This window comes from Podarcis melisellensis (assembly GCF_964234715.1).
Source record: "Podarcis melisellensis genome assembly, chromosome: 17".
NCBI lineage: Eukaryota > Metazoa > Chordata > Lepidosauria > Squamata > Lacertidae > Podarcis > Podarcis melisellensis.
In genome coordinates this window covers 2,260,141-2,282,556 of record NC_138534.1, presented here as the reverse complement: position 1 = coordinate 2,282,556, position 22,416 = coordinate 2,260,141, and the positions used below count along the sequence as shown (strand labels likewise).

The following is a 22,416-nucleotide window of genomic DNA, read 5'->3' as shown; positions in this document are numbered from 1 at the left end:
TGATGTTTTGTTTTTCAAATGTCCCTTAATCTGGTTTGAATATTACGATAAATGCATTGCTAACTTGAATTATACAAGAGTTCCAAGTCAATATCAATAGATCTGATTTTGCTATGTAAGCATTGGAACCATTTGGATTTATAAGAGTCCTTAAGTAAGTCAGAAAGCAGACTCAAGGGCTGGCAATGAGAATGGCAATGTGTGATGGGACGATGAGCTGCTTGTGCGTAAAATGCAAGTCCCTCAGAGTTTGATCAGGCTTTCAAACCTCTGCCTGTGACGGAGCCCCTCCAGCATGGCTGCGTCAATCACTAGTAGAATCCGAAAGTGGCTGCTTTCGGAAACGTTTCCAACATAAAAGCTCCTTAACGGAAACACGTCGTCTGGCCTCTCGGCGTGACAGTTTCCGTCGAGGTGTGGGTGTCCCTATAGGAGGTCCTGAGACCTCCCCACTGGTTTCGCTTGAAGCGTCTCTGAGCCATCCCTCCGACTCACTTTCCCTTGGAGTTCTTGCTCGCCCTCTACTGGTTCCCTCTTCCGCTGCTACTGCTCTCTCACCCTCAGTGAGCCTTTGCGCCTCCGGCGCTTTAGATGTCAGTTCCCTGACATCCACCTCCCCTCCAGGGCCCCCTTCACCCCCTCCCGTCTCCTCTCCTACTGGCGGTGAGGAGGTAAAACCCTTGAAAGAACCTCCCTCATCTTCCGACGTCGCGAACACTTCCTTCCACTTGTTGCTGTTCCTACTCTCTAGGTACTCTTCGTCATCAGAGTCCACTCCCTCTTCCAACTCCGACTCCGCGAACCCTTCCATTTCCTCTTCCTCATCGGTGGTGCCGAAATACTCCCTCCTAAACCTTGCTATCGGCTGAGGTTTCCTCGGGAACCTTTGATGGAACGTTTCTGTTAAAACCTCGTCATTGACTTCCTGCGCACTTACCCAGGTGTTTTCTGACTCCGGTTCCCCTTCCCACGCCACTAAATACTCCACCTGATTTCCCTTCCACCTGGAATCGAGGATTTCCGCTACATGGTTGCGGCGTTCCCTCTCTTCCAAGGCTGGTCCCCTGACGTGCTCCCCTTCACCTCCTCCCCTGTATGGTGACAGTAACGACCTGTGGAACACTGGGTGCAATTTCATGTGATTGGGTAATCGGAGTTTGAAAGCTACCGGGTTGACCTGCTGAATCACCTCAAAGGGTCCCAATCTTCTGGGCCTCAGTTTCTTACAACCCCCTTTGAACGGCAACCCTTGGGTTGACAACCACACTTGATCCCCCACCCTTATGGTTTCACCTTCCCTTCTGTTCTTGTCTGCCTGCTTCTTATATTGTGCCTTAGCCCTTTCTAAGTTGAGCTGGAGCTGCTGATGGATGGCTTCCATCTCTTCTACAAAATGTTCAGCCGCTGGGACGCTCCATCTCTCCCCTCCTTCCCCTGGAAATGCCCTGGGGTGACACCCGTAATTAGCCAAAAAGGGACTCATCCCTGTGGACACATTCTCCGCATTATTGTAGGCAAATTCTGCCAACGCCAACTTTTCGACCCAATCGTTCTCTCTGTCATTGACATAACACCTAAGATATTGTTGAAGAATGCCATTTGCCCTTTCCGCCTGCCCGTTGGTTTCAGGGTGCCGGGCAGTTGAAAAATTGACTTCCACGTGTAACAAGCTCATGAGCTTCCTCCAGAACCTGGAAGTAAATTGTTTGCCTCGATCTGAGATCACCCTCGAGGGAGCCCCGTGCAACCTAAAGATATGTTCCACAAACAACTTCGCCGTTTCTTCCGCTGTGACTGCATGTGAGCATGCTACAAAGTGGCACATCATGGTCTACTACTACCATGATGGCTGTTTTCCCCTTGGACCTTGGCAGATCCGTCATAAAATCTATTGATATCGCTTCCCAAGGCCGTTCTGGTGTGGGTAAAGGTTCTAATAACCCTGCCGGCGCCCTTCTTTCCCCTTTGGCTCGCTGACATTGGTCACACCCTCTTACATACTCCCTTACATCTTCCCTCACCTTAGGCCACCAAAATTCCCTGGTAACCAACCACATGGTCTTGTGTTGCCCAAAATGTCCCGCCGTGGGGCTATCATGCAACTGCTTGAGTACTCTCCCCCTCAATTCACCTTCGGGTATATACAGTGCCCCTTTGTAATACAATGCCCCATTTCTTTCCTCAAAACCTCCGGGGCTCTCGCCCTCCCCCCTGAGACCTCTGAGCTTATCCTGGGCATATTCATCATTTTCCGTTTCCTCCACCAGTTCTCGTTGCCCCACCATCGCCGCCCCACACACCCAGCGGTCCTCCGGGATGACATGTCTCTCTTCGATCACCCCCTCCCCTTCCCAATATTCTGGTTTGCGTGAGAGCGCGTCCGCCCTGACGTTTTCTGGGCCTGGCACATAACAAATCTCAAAGTTAAATTTGGAGAATTCCTGTGCCCATCTCACTTGTCGTTGGTTGAGCACTCGAGCTGTTCTCCAATACTCTAAATTTTTGTGGTCGGTGCACACTTGCACCTTGTGTTGTGCCCCAATTAATAAATGTCTCCACCTCCGGAATGCTTCGTGAATGGCAAGTAGTTCCCTGTCATACACCGTGTAATTCCTCTCGGACTTATTCAGCTTCCGCGAGAAGAAGGCACACGGTCTCCACTCCGACGCACTCCTCCCCGGTTGAAGAAGGACCGCCCCTACCGCCCGGTCGGATGCATCTGTTTCCACTCTCATGGGTTTTCGTAAATCCACATGCAGAAGTTGTTCTTCCGAGGCGAAAGCCCTTTTCAGTTCTTCAAAGGCTCGATCCGCCTCTGCCGTCCAAACAAATTTCTTCTTGCTGCTGAGACAGTCGGTGATGGGCGCCGTCAAGTGGGCAAAGTTCTTGATGAACTTCCGATAAAAGTTCCCAAATCCCAAGAATCTTTGCACGTCCTTCTTGGTCTTCGGTGTCTTCCATTCCAGTACCGCTTGGACCTTGCCTGGATCCATGGCCAATCCCTTGTCTGACAAGCGGTACCCCAGGAATTCCACCTCCTTGGTATGAAACTGGCACTTCTCCAGTTTCACCCACAGCTGGTTGGCTTGCAGCCTGCCCAACACTTCTCGAACGTCCCTCACATGCTGTTCCTCATTTTCCGAATACACCAACACGTCGTCTAAAAAGGCCACACAATTCTTGTAGAGCAAAGGTCCCAGAACGTGGTTTATAAAAGCTTGAAAACACGCGGAGCCCCCTTGTAGACCGAAGGGCATAACGAGGTATTCAAAGGCTCCCAACGGGGTAAACATGGTGGTCTTCCATTCATCTCCCTTCCTTATGCGTATCAGATTGTACGCCCCCCGCAGGTCCAGTTTTGTAAAAATCTTTCCCTTCCTTACTCTGGTCAAAATGTCATCAATTCGGGGCATAGGGAAAGCCAGGGGCTCCGACACTGCATTGAGGGCCCTGAAGTCACACACCAGTCTCGGTTTGTCTGTGTTCTTTTTGTCCACAAAAAACACTGGGCTGCCCCCCACCGCTCGGGACTCTCTGATGAAACCTCGCTTCAAGTTTTTGTCAATGAACTCCCTCAGCTCCTGCATCTCCCTGTCTGACATGGCGTACAGCTTGCCTACTGGGAGTTGGGCCCCTGGGAGTAGGTTGATTTGACAGTCAAAGGGTCTATGCGGTGGCAGTTTGTCTGCTTCCCTTTCGCTGAATACGTTGCTCAGATCTGCGTATTGCGGGGGCACCTTCCCTTTGTCCATCACTTCCATCCCCGCTAGGGTGACTCTGTCTCCTCCCGAAACCTTCCCCTCCTTGCAGTGTTCTAGGCAATGCGCTGACCCAAAGGAGACCACCCTCTGATGCCAGCCCACTAGCGGATCGTGTAGCGCCAGCCAGCTCATCCCCAAAATGATGGGCGCTCCTCCCAGGATGGCCACATTAAACGCTATCTGTTCGGTGTGCCTTGCCACTCTCATTATCATCGGGACAGTCTGTTGGCTAACTTCTCCCCCCAACAGCTCTCTGCCGTCAATCGTAGTCACCTGCAAGGGGTTACTTAAAGGGATAGTCTGTATCTGGTGCTCAGCTGCAAACTCCTTACTCATGAAATTACAGGAGCTGCCTGAATCCAAAAGCGCCTTGACCTTTAGTGGGTGTCCGTTTGGCAGTTCTAGTAACACCTCTATCACTAAAGCGGGTCTGGGGGGTTCTGGCATGGGCACTTTCATTGCTCTTTGGCCTGGCTGCTGTGCCCCAACGGTGGCAGCCAGGCGTTGGCTTTTACTTGCTCCTTGCCTTCCTCTTCCTTTCCCCCAACAGCTCCTGCCATCCCTTGCCATTCCTTTCTTTGTGGGCAAACTCTGGCAAAGTGCCCTGGCTGTTGGCAGAGATAACATCTCTTGGCGCTCTTTCCCTCCTTTTTCCGCCCTTCACTGGGATTTGAAACTGCGCGCGCCCGCGCTGTTCCAACTTCCATCGGCTCTGCCGGCGGGAAAGGTGGCTCTGGAATGTCTGGAATGCGGAACTCCCTCCAACGGTCTCCTTTCCCTTCCCGCTTTTCCATAGCCCTCGCCTCCTGGCGCACTCCTATGGCCAGCGCAGATTTGGTTAACTGGTCCATAGACTCCGCCCTCGGGCCCCGGGAAAGCTCATCTTTGACGGTTGAAGAAAGCCCCTCTTCGAAAAGCATTTGGATGGGCTCCGCCGATAGGTCCCACCCCAATTTGTGAATCAACATGGTAAATTCAGTCCAGTACTCACGGACAGATCTGCTTCCTTGCTGGCAAGCCATTAACTGCCTTCGCACCACCCCCTGCTCAATATCGCTGGAAAACATCAGGTCCATGGCACGAAAAAACTTCCTCGTGTCCTTTAAGATCTCATTATTCGCTGCCATCAGGGGTCTAACTCAATCTTTCGCCCCGGATTCGAGATGGCCAATCACATACGCCACTCGCGATTCCTCATCGGGGAAGTCATCAAACTGCAAGTTTAGAGCGTATTGCATCTCTGTTCTAAAGGCATGATAGTTCCTGGGATCCCCCCCGAATTTCTGCACCAATCCTGGCACCTTTCTGGCGAGCGGGGTGGTTTTCTCCTTTCCCTTTTCTGCATCCTGAGCCCTCCTCTCCTCAAGCCTCGCCGTTTGCAGCGCCAACTGGATCTCCAACGCCCTGTACCTTTCTTCCAGGCTTGGACCTCCTCCAGCTGCTCCTGCTTCCCCGGTTCCGGCTGGATTGCTCATGATGCTTCTCCCTGCACAAGCTGGCTTTCGGAGACTTTCGGATTGCTGTGATGGGACGATGAGCTGCTTGTGCGTAAAATGCAAGTCCCTCAGAGTTTGATCAGGCTTTCAAACCTCTGCCTGTGACGGAGCCCCTCCAGCATGGCTGCGTCAATCACTAGTAGAATCCGAAAGTGGCTGCTTTCGGAAACGTTTCCAACATAAAAGCTCCTTAACGGAAACACGTCGTCTGGCCTCTCGGCGTGACAGTTTCCGTCGAGGTGTGGGTGTCCCTATAGGAGGTCCTGAGACCTCCCCACTGGTTTCGCTTGAAGCGTCTCTGAGCCATCCCTCCGACTCACTTTCCCTTGGAGTTCTTGCTCGCCCTCTACTGGTTCCCTCTTCCGCTGCTACTGCTCTCTCACCCTCAGTGAGCCTTTGCGCCTCCGGCGCTTTAGATGTCAGTTCCCTGACACAATGCAAGCAGTGTTTTCCAGTGCTAGCCCACACCCAATATTCCATCGTGTGTATACCTAGTTCCGCACACATCGTCTCATACTTGATTGAACTTGAGAGTCCCAGGATACGTCTCAAGAAACTTGAGTGTATCTTATCTAAATCACTATTGTATGCTTGTATCCATTATTGGAATCCCCAAAAGTAGGTGGGATGACACTTTAGCTTGAAAACTTTGAATAGCAGCTAGTATAAATCGGTTACCTTTCTGAAAATAAAAGCGAGCTGCTGCTGAAGAGGTACACTTTGCCTGCTTTATAGCACTTGTGTGATGGTTTGACCAACCTGAGTTGCTCTGGAATAAAATTCTGAGATATCTGTTCATCTTCACTTGCTTCATTACACACACACATATTTTCTGCCCCCAACCCAACCATCATCCAGCATTCATGCCTCTGAGCATACTCGGTCCTCACTGAGCAGTTTTTAGGTTCTCCCCTCTGAATCCCCACCCTCACAAGACTTTTTTATACTTCCACAAACTTTGGGGTTCCCTCACTCTGCTGATACCACCCTCTTGCGTGCAGATGATGCCCTTGTCAGCTGCCTGAGGATCCACTCTCTCAGAATACCAGCCATGATGGCTGTGCTTTACCCTCACGGCTGAAAGCAGCATTCCTCTGAATGCAGTTGCTGGGAGTCTCCAGTAGCGAGAGCCCTGTTACACTCAGATCCTCCCTGCGGGCTTTCCATAGGCATCTGGTTGGCCACTGAGAACAGGATGCTGGCCTGTAGTGGGCCATTGGCCTGATCCAGGAGGGCTCTTCTTATGATCATCTGAATGAGTTTGATGCTAGTATACAAAACATCACCTCACTTTCTGGTGGCCCCACTTTCTGTTTCTTCTCTGAACCCGTCTGCTTATAGTTCATTTTTACCTAAATTGTGAAACGCTGCTACCTCCCAATGTAACGTGCTGGCCTCACGTTCACCTTTGGCCAGTCTCTATTGGGCCACTGAGGCTGGGGGCATCCTCTTCCCAGGCTCTTGTGGGGCGGTGTGAGGAGGCACCTCTCTTTGGGCAGCAGGGGGAGGAAAGTTCAGAGACCAGAGGCAGCAGCTGCAGGACTCTCAAGGAGAGGAGGCTGAGGGAACACTCCACATGGGAGGGTGTTCAAAAAGTGTTGAGGGGCTGCTGGCTCTGCAGGCAAGGGGTGACATAACTAGGCTTCTGGGCCCCACAGGTGTGCCACAGAAAGAGTGTAGTTGGTCAAGGGATCTGTGGACTCAAAAAGGTTAAAAACCTCTGGTGTACAAGGTAGAGGGTTGGACTAGGGCCTGAGAGACCTGGGTCTGCAAATACCTACTCCAGTCATGACACTTACTGGGTGACTTCAAGCTTATCACTTTCTCTGGGCCTTACCTGTCTCACAGGGTTGTTGTGAGATAAAAATTAGATGGGAGAGTATTATTATGAGAATGATGTGTGCGATAGAAAGGGGTTAAATATACCAGTTGTAGGGAGGGAGGGAGGGAGGGAGGGAGGTGAGTCTCGACTTGGCAGAGTCAAAGGGAATGTATGGTTTTATTATGGTTTGTTGGAAAAGAATATGTAAGGAAAACAATAAAAAAATACTTAAAAAAAAAAAGAAAATTAGATGGGAGGGGAGAGACCTTTGTCCATGACCCTGAGTACCTTGGAGAAGGTGGGGAATAAGTGTAGTGAATAAATAAATAACTAACCAGTCTCCGGCACCCTATGCTTGCACTAATATTTCACACTTTTTTGAAAAAAAACACCCCAGAGTTTTCTTTTTAATTTTGGCTGGTGGTGGCAGAAGATGCACATACCCCAACTGTACATCTGTGGCGTGGGAGCTACCTCCATTCTACCTAATTCTAGAAGTTTCAGGAATCCTGTCACTCTCTGGTGCACCTGGACACTGAGAAATGCAGAAATGGCCCCCTGGAAATTTCTTCCTTCCTATAGAGGTTTTTCCAAGCATGAGAATTCATGAGAATTACCAAAAGCAGCTCAAGAAGTGGTGTGTGTGTGTGTGTGTGTGTGTGTGTGCGCGCTCCAGGCTCATAACCTCTTGTGCAGGTGCTGGGTTGGGGCCTGTTTCCGGTAGTGGTAGCCTGCGGAGGGCGTCCGCATGGCCCATCGCCTTTCCAGGGCGGTGAATCAGTACATACTGGTAGCTGGCAAGGAAAATTGACCACCTGAGGACGCGAGGAGACAGCACCTGGGGGGGGTTTGCTTTTCAGGGGCAAACAAGCCAAGCAATGGCTTGTGGTCAGTCACCACGGTACAATAAATCATGGAATTTTTTTTACTCCCTTCACGATTGCCAGACCCTCCTTGTCGATTTGCGAGTAGTTCCGCTCGGTTGCGTTGAGTGTCTGGGAAAAGTATGCCACCGGTACCTCTCTTCCATCCAGGAGTTGGTGTCCCAGGACAGTGCTGATGCCATAGGGCTAGCACCACCGGCAGCCTCTTGTTGAAGTGTGCCAAGACCGAGTTTGAGACAAGCAAGTCCTCGACTGCCTGGAATGCGGCCTCCTGGCACTGGCCCCACACCCAAGGGGCCCGCTTGTCCAGGAGTCTGTGTAGGGGCTCCGCTACCGCCGCCTTGTGGGGAAGGAAGGAATGGTAAAAGTTCAATAGTCCCAAGAAGGCCTGAAGTTCAGTCTTGAGCTCTGGGGCATCACAAATGGCCCGTACCTTGTCCCCAGTCGGGTGGACCCCTTCTACGTCCACCATAAATCCCAGAAAGTCCACCTGAGGCACCCCTAGTAGACATTTTTCCCGCTTCACCTTGAAACCCGCCGTCTGGAAACGGTGCAGAACGGTGCGGAGGCGGTCCTCAAACTCCTCTGGTGTGGGCCCAGCAATCAACACATCATTGAAGAAGGGGGTGACGCCAGGAATCCCTTTAAGGAGAGAGTCCATTAGATTCTGGAATGTGCTTGGTGCCACACTGACACCGAATTGCAGCCACTTTACCCTGAACGCTCCTCTGTGCGTCACAATCGTCTGTGCCTCTGCTGTGGCCTCATCTACTGGCAGCTGTTGATATGCTTGGGTCAAGTCCAGCTTGCCAAAAATTTTTGACCCAGCCAGGGTGGCAAGGACATGGCTGACCACTGGCACTGGGTATGCGTGGGCCGTGAGGGCCTTGTTTATGGTACATTTGTAGTCTGCGCAGATGCGGACCGAACCATTAGGCTTGACGGGTGTGACGATTGGGGTTTCCCAGGGGGCATTAGGCACCGGCTCCAGCACTCCTTGCTCCACGAGCCGGTCCAATTCCTCATCTATACGGGGTTTCAGGGCGAACGGGACCCGGCAGGCCTTGAGCCTGACAGGTCGTACTGCGGGGTCAAGCTGTAGAGCAATGGGGGGGGCGTATACTGTCCCAATTTCCCATCAAAACCCCCTGGAAATTCCTTGCATATGGCGTCCACATCCACTTGTAAGCTAGTGTGGTTCACCCCGGTGACGGCTAGTCCCAGTGGTCCAAACCATGCCAATCCCAGTAAGCTAATGTAGGGGCCCTTGACCACAAGCAAGTCCAGTTGCTGTGTCCGCCCTCGATATTGCACCCTGAAGGTCCCCACCCCCATTTTGGGGACCTTACATTTCTGGAAGTCCCGGAGGGTGAATGGGGCCGGCCTGAGTTTAGGACCCCCAGTAGGACACAGTTTCCTTAAGGTCCTTGCCGAGATTATGGATAGAGTTGAACCCGTGTCAAGCTCCATGCGGCACGGGGGCCCCTCTATCTATACCTCTACATAAATTTTCTCTACGTTGGGGTGGGGCAACTGGTATACCTGGATGTCTGTGAGCTCCGTCGAGTTGCCTTGGTGCGTTGGGCCCTGGGGCTCTTGGATCGGTCATCTGATGCCTGGCGTCGGGTGGGCTGAGCCCGACACACCCGAGCGATGTGCCCCAATTTTCCGCACTGCCTGCACTCTGCGTTGCGGAAACGGCAGGTCCTCCTCTCGTGATTCTCCCCGCAGCTTGCGCAGTTCCCTCCTTCTCGTCGAGGCAGCCGTGGTCTGTGCGCTGCTTGAGTGCGCTGCTGTACTCGGTGCACCTCCTCCCTGTCAGATCCTGAGTCATCGGTGAGGTCTTCGTGGTGGACCCTTGGTTGGGGCGACAGGCTCAGCCGTGCCTCTTGCGTCGACCTCTCAGCAGCTTCTGCTGCCAGGGCCTCCTCCAGGGCGACCTGGAACGTTAGGTCCTTCTTAGCGTAGAGGCATCGTTGCAGCTTCTCATCCTTCAGGCCACCGACAAGGCGGTCACGAAGCATGTTCTCCAATTCTGAGAAGTTGCAGAACCGGGCGGCTTGGCGGAGAGAGGTCACAAACCCAGTTATGGTTTCCCCAGGGGCTTGCCGCTTTGCGTAGAAGGCATTTTGACGAGCCACCACTGAGGGCTACGGCGAAAAGTGCCCCTTCAGCCATTCCATTATTGTTTTGTATGGAACAGTAGCGACGTCTTCAGACACAAGGAGAGCCCGGGTGATTTCAAACGCCTTCTCTCTGCAGACGCTGAAGAATATTGCCCTCTTCTTGGCGTCTTCTTCGTCGGTGACCCCTTTGGCTTCTAGGAGGAAGGTGAAACGGGAGGTGTACGCTTCCCAGTCTCCAGATGCTGGGTTGAACGGCGAGAAGCTGCTGTCGGTTGCCATTCTGAGTTCCTTGTGTCCCGGAGCTGAAGCCTGGATACATGGTGCGAGGCAGCGGTGCGGCAGGTGGCGGTGCTGCGGTGCTGTGTGTGGCAGTCAGCTCAGCAGGATCCCATCCTCGTCACCAGTGAAATATACTCAGAGTCACAAAGTGATTTCATGCTTTTTATTCAGCTCATAGTGGTGAGGAGGAATGAATGGATGTCCCCTCAAAGTATCTGCTTTATATACATTATTTACACAATGGGCTGCACGTGATTGGCTAATTCCGGAATTCTCCTGTAGGCCAATCAGGTTGTGGATTCACTTCTATCTGGAGCTGGATTGGGTGGCTCCTGCCGACCAATCATACTGCTGCATTGTTCTAGGACCAATCAGACTGCTGCATTCTGAATCCTATTGTTCTAGGACCAATCAGACTGCTGCAGTTTGGATCCTATTCAACTCAGTACATAACAGTGTTTAAATATCAGGCTATATTTTTGTGGCTGGTGGAGAAGCAGGGGTTCATTTCAGTAGCTCACTTTTGGTTTTTTACTTTTCTGTATATAGTTGCTTGTGCGGAATATTCAGAAGCATTGCAGGCAACCCTGCCACTCATGCCTAACAAGTAACATCAATTGTGTTTGATTTTTTTTTTTGGGGGGGGGGTCAGCCGATGTAATATAAGGTACAACAGTCTTCACTGTTCTGCTTCTAGTTGACTTTCAAAATATGTCTTTCCTGGTCTTAGTAACTTGAGGAGGGGTTGGCTCCGTGCCCTTGCATACCGTCAACCTTCACACACACCTCTGAAATCACCTGAATGCTCCTACAGCCAATGGCTCTGTGACAATCCAGGATCTTTTAGAGCCAATGCTGCCTCAGTCCCTAAAAAGAGCCACTCCTAGGCTCTGGGCTCATTTCCAACATAACGGAGGACAAACCTGTGGTACACAGTCGACCTGACCATATGGCTCCTGCTACCTCCAGCATATTGAAACCTGTAACTCAATTGTAAAGTCTTGCTAGGGCACTGAAGCTGCGCCAACTGGCTCTCTGTTGCCGTGGCTCTCATAATTAAGGTTGCCAGATGCTGCTCCAAATTGAGCTCCTATGCTTTTAAGAGCTGCATTGCAGGGAGAGGCGGATTCTCTCATTCTTTACACTGCTGCAGTAAAAGAAGACGAAGCAGCTACCGAATCCCTCTGTGTGATGCTGCAATTATTAAAGGGAGCATCCTGCAGGACTAGGTGCCGACAACTCTGCTGCTATTTATAAATGATAAACTGAAGCAGATCAAGAATCGTAAGGCATCTTGTAAAAACTAAGACTGCAAATCCAGAGTCAGTCTGGAGGATGCTCCACAGCGCTCTTTTTTTGGTGCCTCAGATCCACACAACCACGTTTTAGGATAGGTGCAGATGCAGTGAGGAGGGTGCTGTGTCTGTCTCTTCAGGGCAAACATAATTTTTCTGTACCTGCTTCTGGCATGTGTCTCCTTTGGGAGACTGTTGTGAGGCTAAATTTAGGAAGGGCAGGCAGGAGGCAAATGTAATTATAGTGTGTCTGTGTTAACATTCTTATGTTAATGAATGTATCACCTTAATACTTTGCATAAGTGTATCAAAATGCGACAGACATGGGACCATTGGTGCTGGTGGCATGTCCTGATCTGTGGTGTTACAGTGGGGTGGGGTGGAGTGGGGGGAGGTGACGGCAACTGCAGAGCAGCGTCTGCTCACATAAACCAAGATTAATGCTACACAGAGGGCAACAGGATGTTGGCAACACTTGGAAGAAATACAGGCTGGCATTTTGGTGCCAACAGCATTATGTGGTTGCGCAAAAACAACAACAAAAACCCTTGCATGCAAGAGGAGCCCTGATCCCACAGTAAAGACCTGTCTGAAAGCACCAAGAGTCCAACAGCGAATAAGCCAGGCTTCAGTCTATTGATCTAAATGGCCTAACCCTAAACCCAGTTATCTGAGAGTGGTAGGCCTCACCAAGCACAACAGGGCTTACTTCTGAGCAATATGCATAGCATTGCTCTGTAAATGTACAGTATCTCTTGTTGCTCTACTCTGACTACCTTCGTAAACAAATCAGCATTGAGATAACACCTTCCTTGGCTCATACTGAGCGTTTGCTGGGCATTTATGGGTGCCAGATGCATGCTGGGTGCTGCACAAAGCATACATGTGATGCAATCCCTGTGCATGGGGGAGAGGCCAATGTTTGAGCCCCATGCTCCGGAAGGGGATAGGAGAAGGTCAGGAGACAAATAAGAGATGATGTGATGACCAAAACTGTGAGCTGCAAGTCCCAAAGTTCCCTGTTGGAATCTCACCTCTGTAATTCTGTCACCAAGAAGGCAGCTTTAGGCAAGCACCTGTTTGTATGTGCCCCTCCCATCACAGTGTCAGTACAACCATTTTATGCTTGTAAGGGGGGGGTGTCTTGTGACTATAGCTATGCCAAGTAGAAGGACTTGTTCTCTGAAGAAAATTGTGGCTTGCATGTGTGGAAGCGGAAGAAAAGTGAATCAAAGTATTATATTCCCAGAACAGCTGCATGAATGTGCTCCCCACCCGCCTCCTTAGTCTGGCTCTCCATCTGCCTGGTTGCGCCCTTGGTTTCCCCTTGGTTGGGGGAGCTATGGCCTTCAGCTGCACTCCATCACCCTGGACAATTGGGCATGCTGCCTGGGGCTGATGGGAGCTGGTGCCTCAGGACATTGGAAGGGCACAGGTTCCCTGTCTTTGACATAAGGAGAGCCAGCCCTTGTGGGATGAATGACCAGAGTTCACACTTACAGCAGACTGAGGGCTCATCCCTGGGACTTGCCTCAGTCTTGATGCTCAACCCTGGGCTAGGTAAAGTAGTGAGTACTTTCAAGAGTGCACAGAGTGCCTGTTGCTGCTAAGCAAAATCAGCTGGGGTTAGAACTAGAGGAGCTCCAAAGCTGCAGCTGCCTAGGTGAAGCCAAGGAAATGTGAACAGCAAGAGTCTAGTGGTCGGGGTGTTTCTGTGCAGTAAACACTGCCCTCTAGTGCGTATTCCCTCAAAGGATGGGAACGCTGTGCTGAATGAAGCAAGGTGGTCATTTGCTTTTCCCCTCTTTGGGATCAAAGGGCACTGAGCATTCCTAAACAGAGATGGGGAGACTGAGAGTCCTGCCTCCCCGTGCAAAGGACAAGACACCACTTCCTTCTCAAAGGTGGGTCCTCACCACCTCTACACCAGCCCTCGCCAATCTGGTGCTCTCCAAGATGTTGTTGCACTGCAATTTCCATCAGCTCCAGCCAACGCACCATCATGGGGTGTTTCTGTGCTGGTAGGAATTGTAGTCAAGCAAACAACGGGAGGGCACCAGGTTGACAAAGACTGCTCCATATCTTCTTTTCCTAGCAAAATAATATAGGTGGTTTGTAGCATTTCACTCAGTTTTTAAAATACATATTTGTATATGTTTTTGAACTGTGAACTGGGTCAGAATTGGCCTGAATATAAGCCTCACTTTCCCCCCAAATTCCAACGGTGAATGGTTAAAAGTGCGGCTTAAATTCGCAACCTTACAAAAATGGGCTTTTATGATATCGCTGCTGAAACAGACATACAGTAAAACGGAACAAAAAAATGTTTCATTGCCGAATTGCAAGCTTGAGGCTGTTCATTAACCATTTATGGGTGTGAGTGTCTGCAGAATTGTAGCAACTGAATAGCAATTTGTGATTTTAGCAATTGTACGGTAACTTTTGCTTGCAAGTTCAAAGGCTTAAATTGGCTCAGAGTTACAATTCCACCAACCTCAGCGATTTTCAGCCTGTAACCCTATTTTAAGGGAGCGGCTTATATTCTGGGATTGTCCTTTTTTTCTCCCCCCACCCTTTGAATTTTACAGGTGCGACTTATTTGCAGGTGCGGCTTATATTCAAGCCAATATGATATGTCCTGATCTGTGCATTTATTTGGGACATGCAGATCAGATTGGTTTGTATTGGAATTCATGTAGACTGAATTTCTCAAACATCTTCCTTCCATCCCCTAACTTCCAATGTAGAGGCAAAGAAAACACCAGGTATGTTCAAGTTGTGCTCAGTGAATTCATGGTTATGAAAATGCCAAATGAACTGTCATTGCTCTGTGGTCTTTTACACCCTGACAAAAGAAATTGAAAGTGATAGTAATCAAGACCACAAATTCTTCCCTATGAGCCAGGAAGCAGCTTTGTACATGTACATAGAACAAATACACATACTTTCTAATTGCATGCCATCTCACCCCTTAGATCAGAAGTTCTCAAACTTTTTTCTCTGGGCCAGATTAAAAATTTGCTTGTGCCACACTGATTTTTTTAATTGATAATAAGTACTTTGGAAAACAAGGTACGCGGGTGGCGCTGTGGGTAAAACCTCAGCGCCTAGGACTTGCCGATCGCATGGTCGAAGGTTCAAATCCCCGTGGCGGGGTACGCTCCCGTCGTTCGGTCCCAGCGCCTGCCAACCTAGCAGTTCGAAAGCACCCCCGGGTACAAGTAGATAAATAGGGACCGCTTACCAGCGGGAAGGTAAGCAGCGTTCCGTGTGCTGCGCTGGCTCGCCAGATGCAGCTTCGTCACGCTGGCCACGTGACCCGGAAGTGTCTGCGGACAGCGCTGGCTCCCGGCCTCTAGAGTGAGATGAGCGCACAACCCTAGAGTCTGGCAAGACTGGCCCGTACGGGCAGGGGTACCTTTACCTTTACCTTACTTTGGAAAACAAAAAGAAACAACTCTTAGCAGTGCTTGATATACAATCTAGAACACAACTACTTTATAATATGATCAGGGGACATCCAGAAAGTGTTAAAAATGCAGCTACATAAGAACATGAATCATTCCCAAAATATAATAATGATTGTCCTTGAATCTTCCCACCACACTTACCATCCGCTCCTGCTAGCAGCTAGAATAATATGATGCGCCACAGCCTTGGAAAACCACTGCCCTAGATGTTAAAATATTTGGAACTGAATAACTGGTGTACATTAAAACACTTTGAGATGTAATTGGGATCTTTCCTGCTGACCAAAAGAGACCCCCATATTTTACTATGAGTGGCTTGATACAAGCTAGTAAAGCAAAACCTCAGCCTCTCACAATGGATAGGATTGGGAAACCTTATTACTGAGTGGGTGGGATGGTTGTATACTGTGTATGTGTGCATGTGCATACACAGATTTGCCTATTTACGACTTTGGTCCTTGTAAACAAAACAACAGAATAGATGCATCAGGTAAAAATAATAGTTAAGCGGGAGGGAATGATATAACTCTCAGATCACATGGGCAGAGGGGGGGAGGAGTATGTTACTTGCCATTAGTTATGCTATGTGCACGAAGCAATTGGTGTTGTCAGTACTTGCAAAGAATCTAGCAAAGGCGAATTCTGTTCTTAAGATTATCTAGATTGGGTAATAGTGGAGAGCTAGGATGAGAGGTATGATGGTAAATTATTAAGTGCAGGAGCTCAATAGGACAGCCCTCATAGCCGTGGCTCCAGGAAGAGGCAAAGAGTGCAGGCAGCTGAGGTTCAGCTTGTAAAACATAGTGGGCATTAGGAAAAATTCTTCAGCCAGCTGAAATGCAATCTTTAGCTTTTAATTACAAAAGGAAATGAAAGTAGTGTCAGCCTCTGCTAGATTTCCTCCCTCATTCTTTGACTTCCTCTATTCTAAGCTGTTAAATCAAAAAACAAATACACTTGAAAGCCTCCTTATCACCTCATTCACTTGCCAGAAAAGAAGGCTTTGATACTTTGGTGCTCAGGCCGATAATCTTCCTGCTCTTAAAAGTCATGGAGCTGCACTCTGTCCCCCATTCTGATTCCATTACACCACTGGCCTATATTACTCCCCCCCACACTTTCTGGAATAGGAATCAGTTTTAACTGATGAGGGGTAGGGTTGCCAGCTTTTCAATCTGCCTCTGCTGCTGTACCTTTAACAGTCACTAAATTTGCGCATCCGCATATTGCAAAAAAGTTCTCTTGTTGATTTCTGCGGATCAAGCAAGCCAGATTTTTGTGTTGGCAATGCTGAGCTGGAGAAGACAGAAGTTCTTATTTCTGTGCCTTTCTTGGTTCCCTTCCTACCACAGGTTGTGGATAGGTTTTCTGAGCAAGTTCAAACAGTGATAGAAAGAGAAACTGACAAACGAGTGGCATGTGTCAGTTGATGTATTTGGGGGTTTCTTTTCTATACAAATGGCCACAGTATGAATTACTGTAAGCTGGGAAGGTACAGGGATGTTTGGACTCTTTGATGGGCTGTGGCTGCATTCACTAAGACCCATTGCCAAGGTGCCAACTTGAACAAAAATTTTGGGGGGGCAGGTAAGCCCAGCCCTGCATAACTGATCACATGATGCGGTGCACGCACACCATTTGCATGGCAATACCCATCACCTTTGGGAGGTCCCAGTCCCCTCAAATATTTTATGGGGGGGGGCAAAGACCCCTTGGCCCCTAGGAGTTGGCTCCTATGCCCGTTGCAATGGGGGCAGGGAAATAGCAGGTTCCAAGTCCTTTCATTCTTGTTTGGTTTCTCCTGCTGTTTTGCTAAATTGTAGCGATTTGCGGGTGGCACTGTGGGTTAAACCACAGAGACTAGGGCTTGCCGATCAGAAGGTCAGCGGTTCGAATCCCCGCGACGGGGTGAGCTCCCGTTGCTCAGTCCCAGTTCCTGCCAAGCTAGCAGTTTGAAAACACGTCAAAGTGCAAGTAGATAAATAGGTACCGCTCCGGAAGGTAAACGGCGTTTCCGTTTGCTGCTCTGGTTCGCCAGAAGCGGCTTAGTCATGCTGGCCACATGACCCAGAAGCTGTACACCGGCTCCCTCGGTCAATAAAGCGAGATGAGCACCGCAACCCCAGAGTCGGCCACAAATGGATTTACCTTTACCTAGCGATTTGCTGCTGGGTCAAGCATTACACTTCCCGTATTATTTTATGGACTTTTCTCTTTTGATGAGTCTGTTCATTTCAAACAAAATTGCTATAGGCTGAAAAATGATTTTCTAAAATGGTCTAATGAGATTGAGTAGTTCCTTCAGAGGGAAGCGCCGTCTGGATCACTTCGCGTCTCTTCCTCCTCCGCCCGCACCAGCTCCACACCAGCTCTCAAAGATCCTGCCAACAAACAACCAGCATTTCACATGTTAACTCAAATGCTCTCCCTCCCCCCCCCCCTGCCCAGCCCGGGATTTCCGTGGAAGGCGATCAGCTGACGGAGAGGGAGAAAAGGAAGAGCGACGCCTCGCTTCTGGGGGGGGAGATCACCGACCCCCCCCCCCCCCGCTGGAAGAAGTGGGTGTGTTGCGCGTGGAAGGAGAGAAGTTTGCGGGAAGAGGAGAGGAGGAGGCGGAGATGGAGCGCGACGTGTGAGTGGAGCGGGGGGGGGCGGGGACTCTGCCCCGGAATACCTGCAAAACGGAGAAAGGAGCGGGGAGGCAGAGGAGGGCGAGGCTGCTCGGGGGGCGGCCACTTTCCGGGGGGCTGGCAGGGGGTGGTGCCCCCCCCCGAGCGTGCATGATGCGCTGGCTTGGTGCTTCCCCCAGAAATGCGGGGCTTCTCTCCAGGCCAGGAGTCGCGGCGCTGCTTCCTCGCAGAAACCATTCCCCCCCCCCCGGAGCGGGGAAAGGGCGGATCCATGGAGCTCTTTCAAAGCCCAAACACGAAACAGGAAAGCAAGGCAGGAAGAAGAAGAAGAATAATACAATTACTTTATTAATGAGCTTCTAAACCTCTGTCTCAAGGCAGTTAGCTGGGGAGGATCACGCCTCTTGCAGCCGTCTGCTAAGCTGAGGACTTTCTCTTCGGGGGCTTGTTGGCCCGGCCTGCTGGAATCGCAACCCCTCCCTCTTTCTTATTCATGGCTGATTCAAGTGTCCCATGGCAGGGCTTTTTTCTTGAATTCCTGTTGAGAGCCATGTACAGACCCCCACCCCACCCCCGCCTATTTCCCCATCCTTCTCATTCCCTCACTTGAGTTCTTCAGTGTTTTATAATGTGCAGTAAAATATGTACACAGGAAGCAAAACTTACTTATGTTGTTTGTCTCAGGTGTTCTTAACTCTGTGCCTGTGGAGGAAGTAGTGGTAGAAAGAGAAAAGAGAAGACTGGTTGGGAAAGAAAGTGACTGGAGCAGGAGCAGGCACTGGTTTTGTGCAGAAGCAGCATGCCTCTGGACAAAGAACGGAAGACCCATCCTTTCGAGTTTTTGTTTGCAAGCAGCAGGAGCAGTGGCATAGCAGGGGTTGCTGGTGTCCAGGGCAGGGCAAATGTTGTGCCCCCCGGGGACTGGGCAGCTGGGGTGGCTCCGGAAGACGGCAGGATCTCAGCAGGGAGCCTGCTGTGGGGGCGCCTGGTTGCACCCGTCTCATAATTTTGTGCCCGGGGCCACCGGCCCCTAGCCCCCCTCCCACTACGCCGCTGAGCCACACTTGGAATCAAGAGCAGCAGGTTAGTCATAGGGTTGCCATATTTGGAAGAGCAAAATGAGAATGCTATGACGGCCATTCAAAGCAAATAAATGCAATTTGTCTCAAATTTTACCCCTGAAAAAGAGGACGTGTCCTGGAAAAAGAGGACAAGCCTAGGACAGGCCTGGGTCTTGTTCAGAAAGAAAGTGCTTAGGACCTCTAAGTCCCTTTACTTCTCCTGTCAGTGACTGGGCACTCAGGCCTGCCTTGAAGTCTCACATCTTGGGCTTTGCTTTGTAATCTGCACTGTGTCAGGACTGGTTGGGGTTACTGAGTGTTGAGGTGAAGACAGTCTGGACATGCTCAGTGGCACATATGTTACTTTTGCCCTGGCAAGCCACTCCTTGAGATGACTCAATAGGAGGGTCAAAGCCTGCCTGCTCCAAAGGGGGGGGGGCGTGGAAGTGGGACTGCATCTTCCCTCCAGGGCCAGGGTGGGGTAACTTTTGCATCCTGTTGCAGCATTTCCTATAGGCGTCAAGAAAGTGACGAGTGGGAGAAAGTAAAGGTGTGCTGGGGAAAGAGGTCGCTGTGCCTTCTGCTCACAGCCTTTGCCAGTTGTATACCCTTTTATTTTGTGTCTGGGGGCTTTAGTGGGAGCCACTGAGAACCAACGCTATCCTGATCCCCCACCCTTTTACATGCTTAATCATAGCCACTCTGGAATTCCAGGTTTTGGAGGGGAGGGGTTGCACTGGAATGCAATAGAGAGCAGATATTCCAGGACTGAAATCTGGGGCTGAAAACAGGATATGAGGCAAAGTCTTGCTTAGGATGAAACAGCACAAAACATGTTGAAATGGACCCGCCTTGAGCTCTGGTGGCAGCTGCCCTTCCCTTCCAACGTTTCTCCTTTACCTGCTTCCTCATATGGGGTGGGGGGTGTTAATCTTCACCCCTTTCTCCAAGTTGGTTGCCTCCTTCATGTTTTGATGAGAAAACAACAGGGCTTTTGAGGGGAGGGGGAGGGGCTATTATAGGAAGAAATGTGGACCCGGGTTTCTCATCCTCTTCGGTGTCACTCTCTTGAGGGGAGGGTGGGTGGGAGAGGCAGAAACTTGCTGCTTTCATCCTGATCCCTCTGGGTTGCCTCTCTTTGAACTCTGCAGTCCCAAGGGTCCTTCCTGCTCCTCCTGTGCAGCTTCCCTAGCAGATCCTTCCTTCTGACCTTATGTGACCCAGGCAGCTCAGTGTGCATGCTTACCAACATGTACATACTCTCCAGTCTTCCCTGCCTCCCATCAGGTACACCCCCAAGTGCTCACCTTCGGAGCCTTTCAAGTGAGACTTGCTTTTGCCCCAGAAGCTTCCCCTCCTGCAGCTGGAGGGGAAGGGGCAAACTGCTGGCTAAGAGAGGCGTGGGATTGGCAGAGACCCACAAGGCTGCCAAGAGAGTTCCACGCCATGTTGCACATGCAGCTGTAGTCAACCAAAGACCTGCACATCAGTTTTCCTGGAGGGTGAAGGACCCCTTCGAAACATCCCTCCATGTGTATTGCAGCCTAGCCCTGCTGACGCTTCACCCTCACCCCTGGTGCCCTGCGCTTCTGACCCTCTGCTCCACTCCTCCTGAGGAACAAGTACCTCAGCTTGTTGTCAGCATTGTTGGCTCTCTCTAGGCTAGTTCCCTGCTTTTTCTGTCTCACCTACTGTAGCTTTTGTCTCCTTGATCCCTGAATACCTCCCCACCCAAGTGCTTTCTTGCTCTTTCACGCCAGGCGGCCCTCAGTTCTGTGACCCGCCAAGTGTTCTGCTGCCTATCTCTTCCTGCACCTGTAGCTGCTGTGGCCTCTAATCCTTGTCCCCAGGGAACTGCTGCTCTCTGTTTCTCTTTCTCTTTCCCTCCCTCTCCCCCCTTTCCATGGCCCAGTGTGTGGCTGAGTCTCTTCGTTTGGCCAGGGGGTGTTGCTATGTTTTTTTTTCCTGTTTGTTCAGTGCTGTCCTTCTTTTTCTTGACTTTGTGTTTTTTCTTCTCTTCCTTCCCCTCTCTCTGCCCATCCATCCACCCACTCCTTCGGGCACATTCCTTCCATCTGTGTCCACACATATCTCTTCCTTCATTTATTTCCCTACACACATCTCCCTTCCTCTCTCTGTCTCTCTCTCTCTCTCTGTTGCTCCGTCTCTCTGCTGCCTCCTATAGGTCGTCCACGTGTCCCACTCTGCACCAGTACTGCTGTTCTGCTCAGTCGCTTCTCCACTCGCAGCTAGCTTCCCCTGCCAGGCACACAGGCTGCAGGTAAGCCACTCACACCCACTACCCGCAACTTGCTCACTCCAAGCCATTCCCATGTCTCAACATGCTATGCTTATCCACAAAATCCAGCATTTCCTAGACTTCCTGGTTCCCATGACAGCCCTGAGGGTGGGGTTGCTTGTAGCTCCCTAGGATGTAGAAGGCTGGGGGGGTCATAGCACAGTGGTGGAGCCCCTGCTTGGTATGCAGCAGCTCCCAGGCCCTGGCATTTCCAGGTAGGGCTGGAAATGCCAACCTCCTGGCCACTTTAGACAATCCTAAGCTTGATGGGCCAATGCTGTTGCTCAGTGCAAGGCAGCTTCCTTTGTTCTTAACATCAGGCGGAATGGGCTGGATTTCTGGGGTCTTTCCCCAGCAATAGCAGAATGTTCTGGTCACCAAGTGGGAAAAGAGCCAAGATTATGGGGGTACTGCTCTCAGCTGTAGATAGTTCCTTCAGCTGCGGCGAAGCGAGATGCCTTTGGTAGTTCCCCTCTTCTGCTCTGCTGTCACTGCTGCCAGGGGGCTCTGGAGGCTGGCCTTAGGCCCACAGGGAGTTAGCAGGTGCCCAGCAAGACAACTGGTGTTGGTCTTGTGAACCTGTGGGGCTTTTGTCCCCATAAAAGGAAATACTGGATTTCATTTCCTCCATGCTTGCAACATCCCTTTGCATTTGCCTTACCTGTGTTTCTCAAACTTGGGTCCCCAGCTGTTGTTGGACTACAACTCCCATCATCCCTAGCAAGCAGGACCAGTGGTCAGGGATGGTGGAAGTTGTAGTTCGACAACAGCTGACGACCCAAGTTTGAGAAACACTGCACCCCTGGCGCAGCTCACTCCACCCTAGACCCTGCTGATCTCCGTTAACATCTTAACACAAACTACCTTCTCCCTCACATCACGCTGCAGCCTCAGGTTACAAAATAAGGACACTCTCATCTCTCTTTATGCCATGGAGATAAGGAAGCTGGGGTGTGGGCCCATTTTGTGCTCTGGGGCTAGTTTTGACAAGGGGGCTTCAGCTCACGCAGAGACTGTGTGTGTGTGGACGCATGCAAGTGTTTGCAAGAGCCTAGAGCAAGTGTGTCAGACAGAAGCTGTGTGAGCAAGACTGAATGTGCAAATGAGTGGTGATAAAATGACAGGGTCCTTAGCAAGCGTGTTGAGGAGTTTCAGCAAGCCTGCCCAGAGCTGCTGTATCTCTGTCTGTCTTTTTTTCTTTTGCTGATCTTCAACAGCAGTTTGATATACAGACATTAAGTAGATGTAACTTTTCCTTGTATGGAGATAAGAAGAGACGGCCAGCTTTTGAAC

General features: G+C 50.6%; 1 protein-coding gene and 1 long non-coding RNA gene across 5 annotated transcripts in view; one reads left to right on the top strand and one right to left on the bottom strand.

The window, feature by feature from the left end:
* Positions 1-22,416, top strand: part of IQSEC2 (IQ motif and Sec7 domain ArfGEF 2) — a 176,780-nt gene that overhangs the window by 59,433 nt on the left and 94,931 nt on the right. The gene's annotated exons all lie outside the window — the stretch shown is intronic.
* On the bottom strand, positions 18,094-20,990 carry LOC309360645. Its single transcript, XR_014164238.1, has 2 exons — positions 20,132-20,990; positions 18,094-18,465 (listed from the first exon to the last, which is right to left on the bottom strand). It is a non-coding gene; the product is annotated as an uncharacterized lncRNA (long non-coding RNA).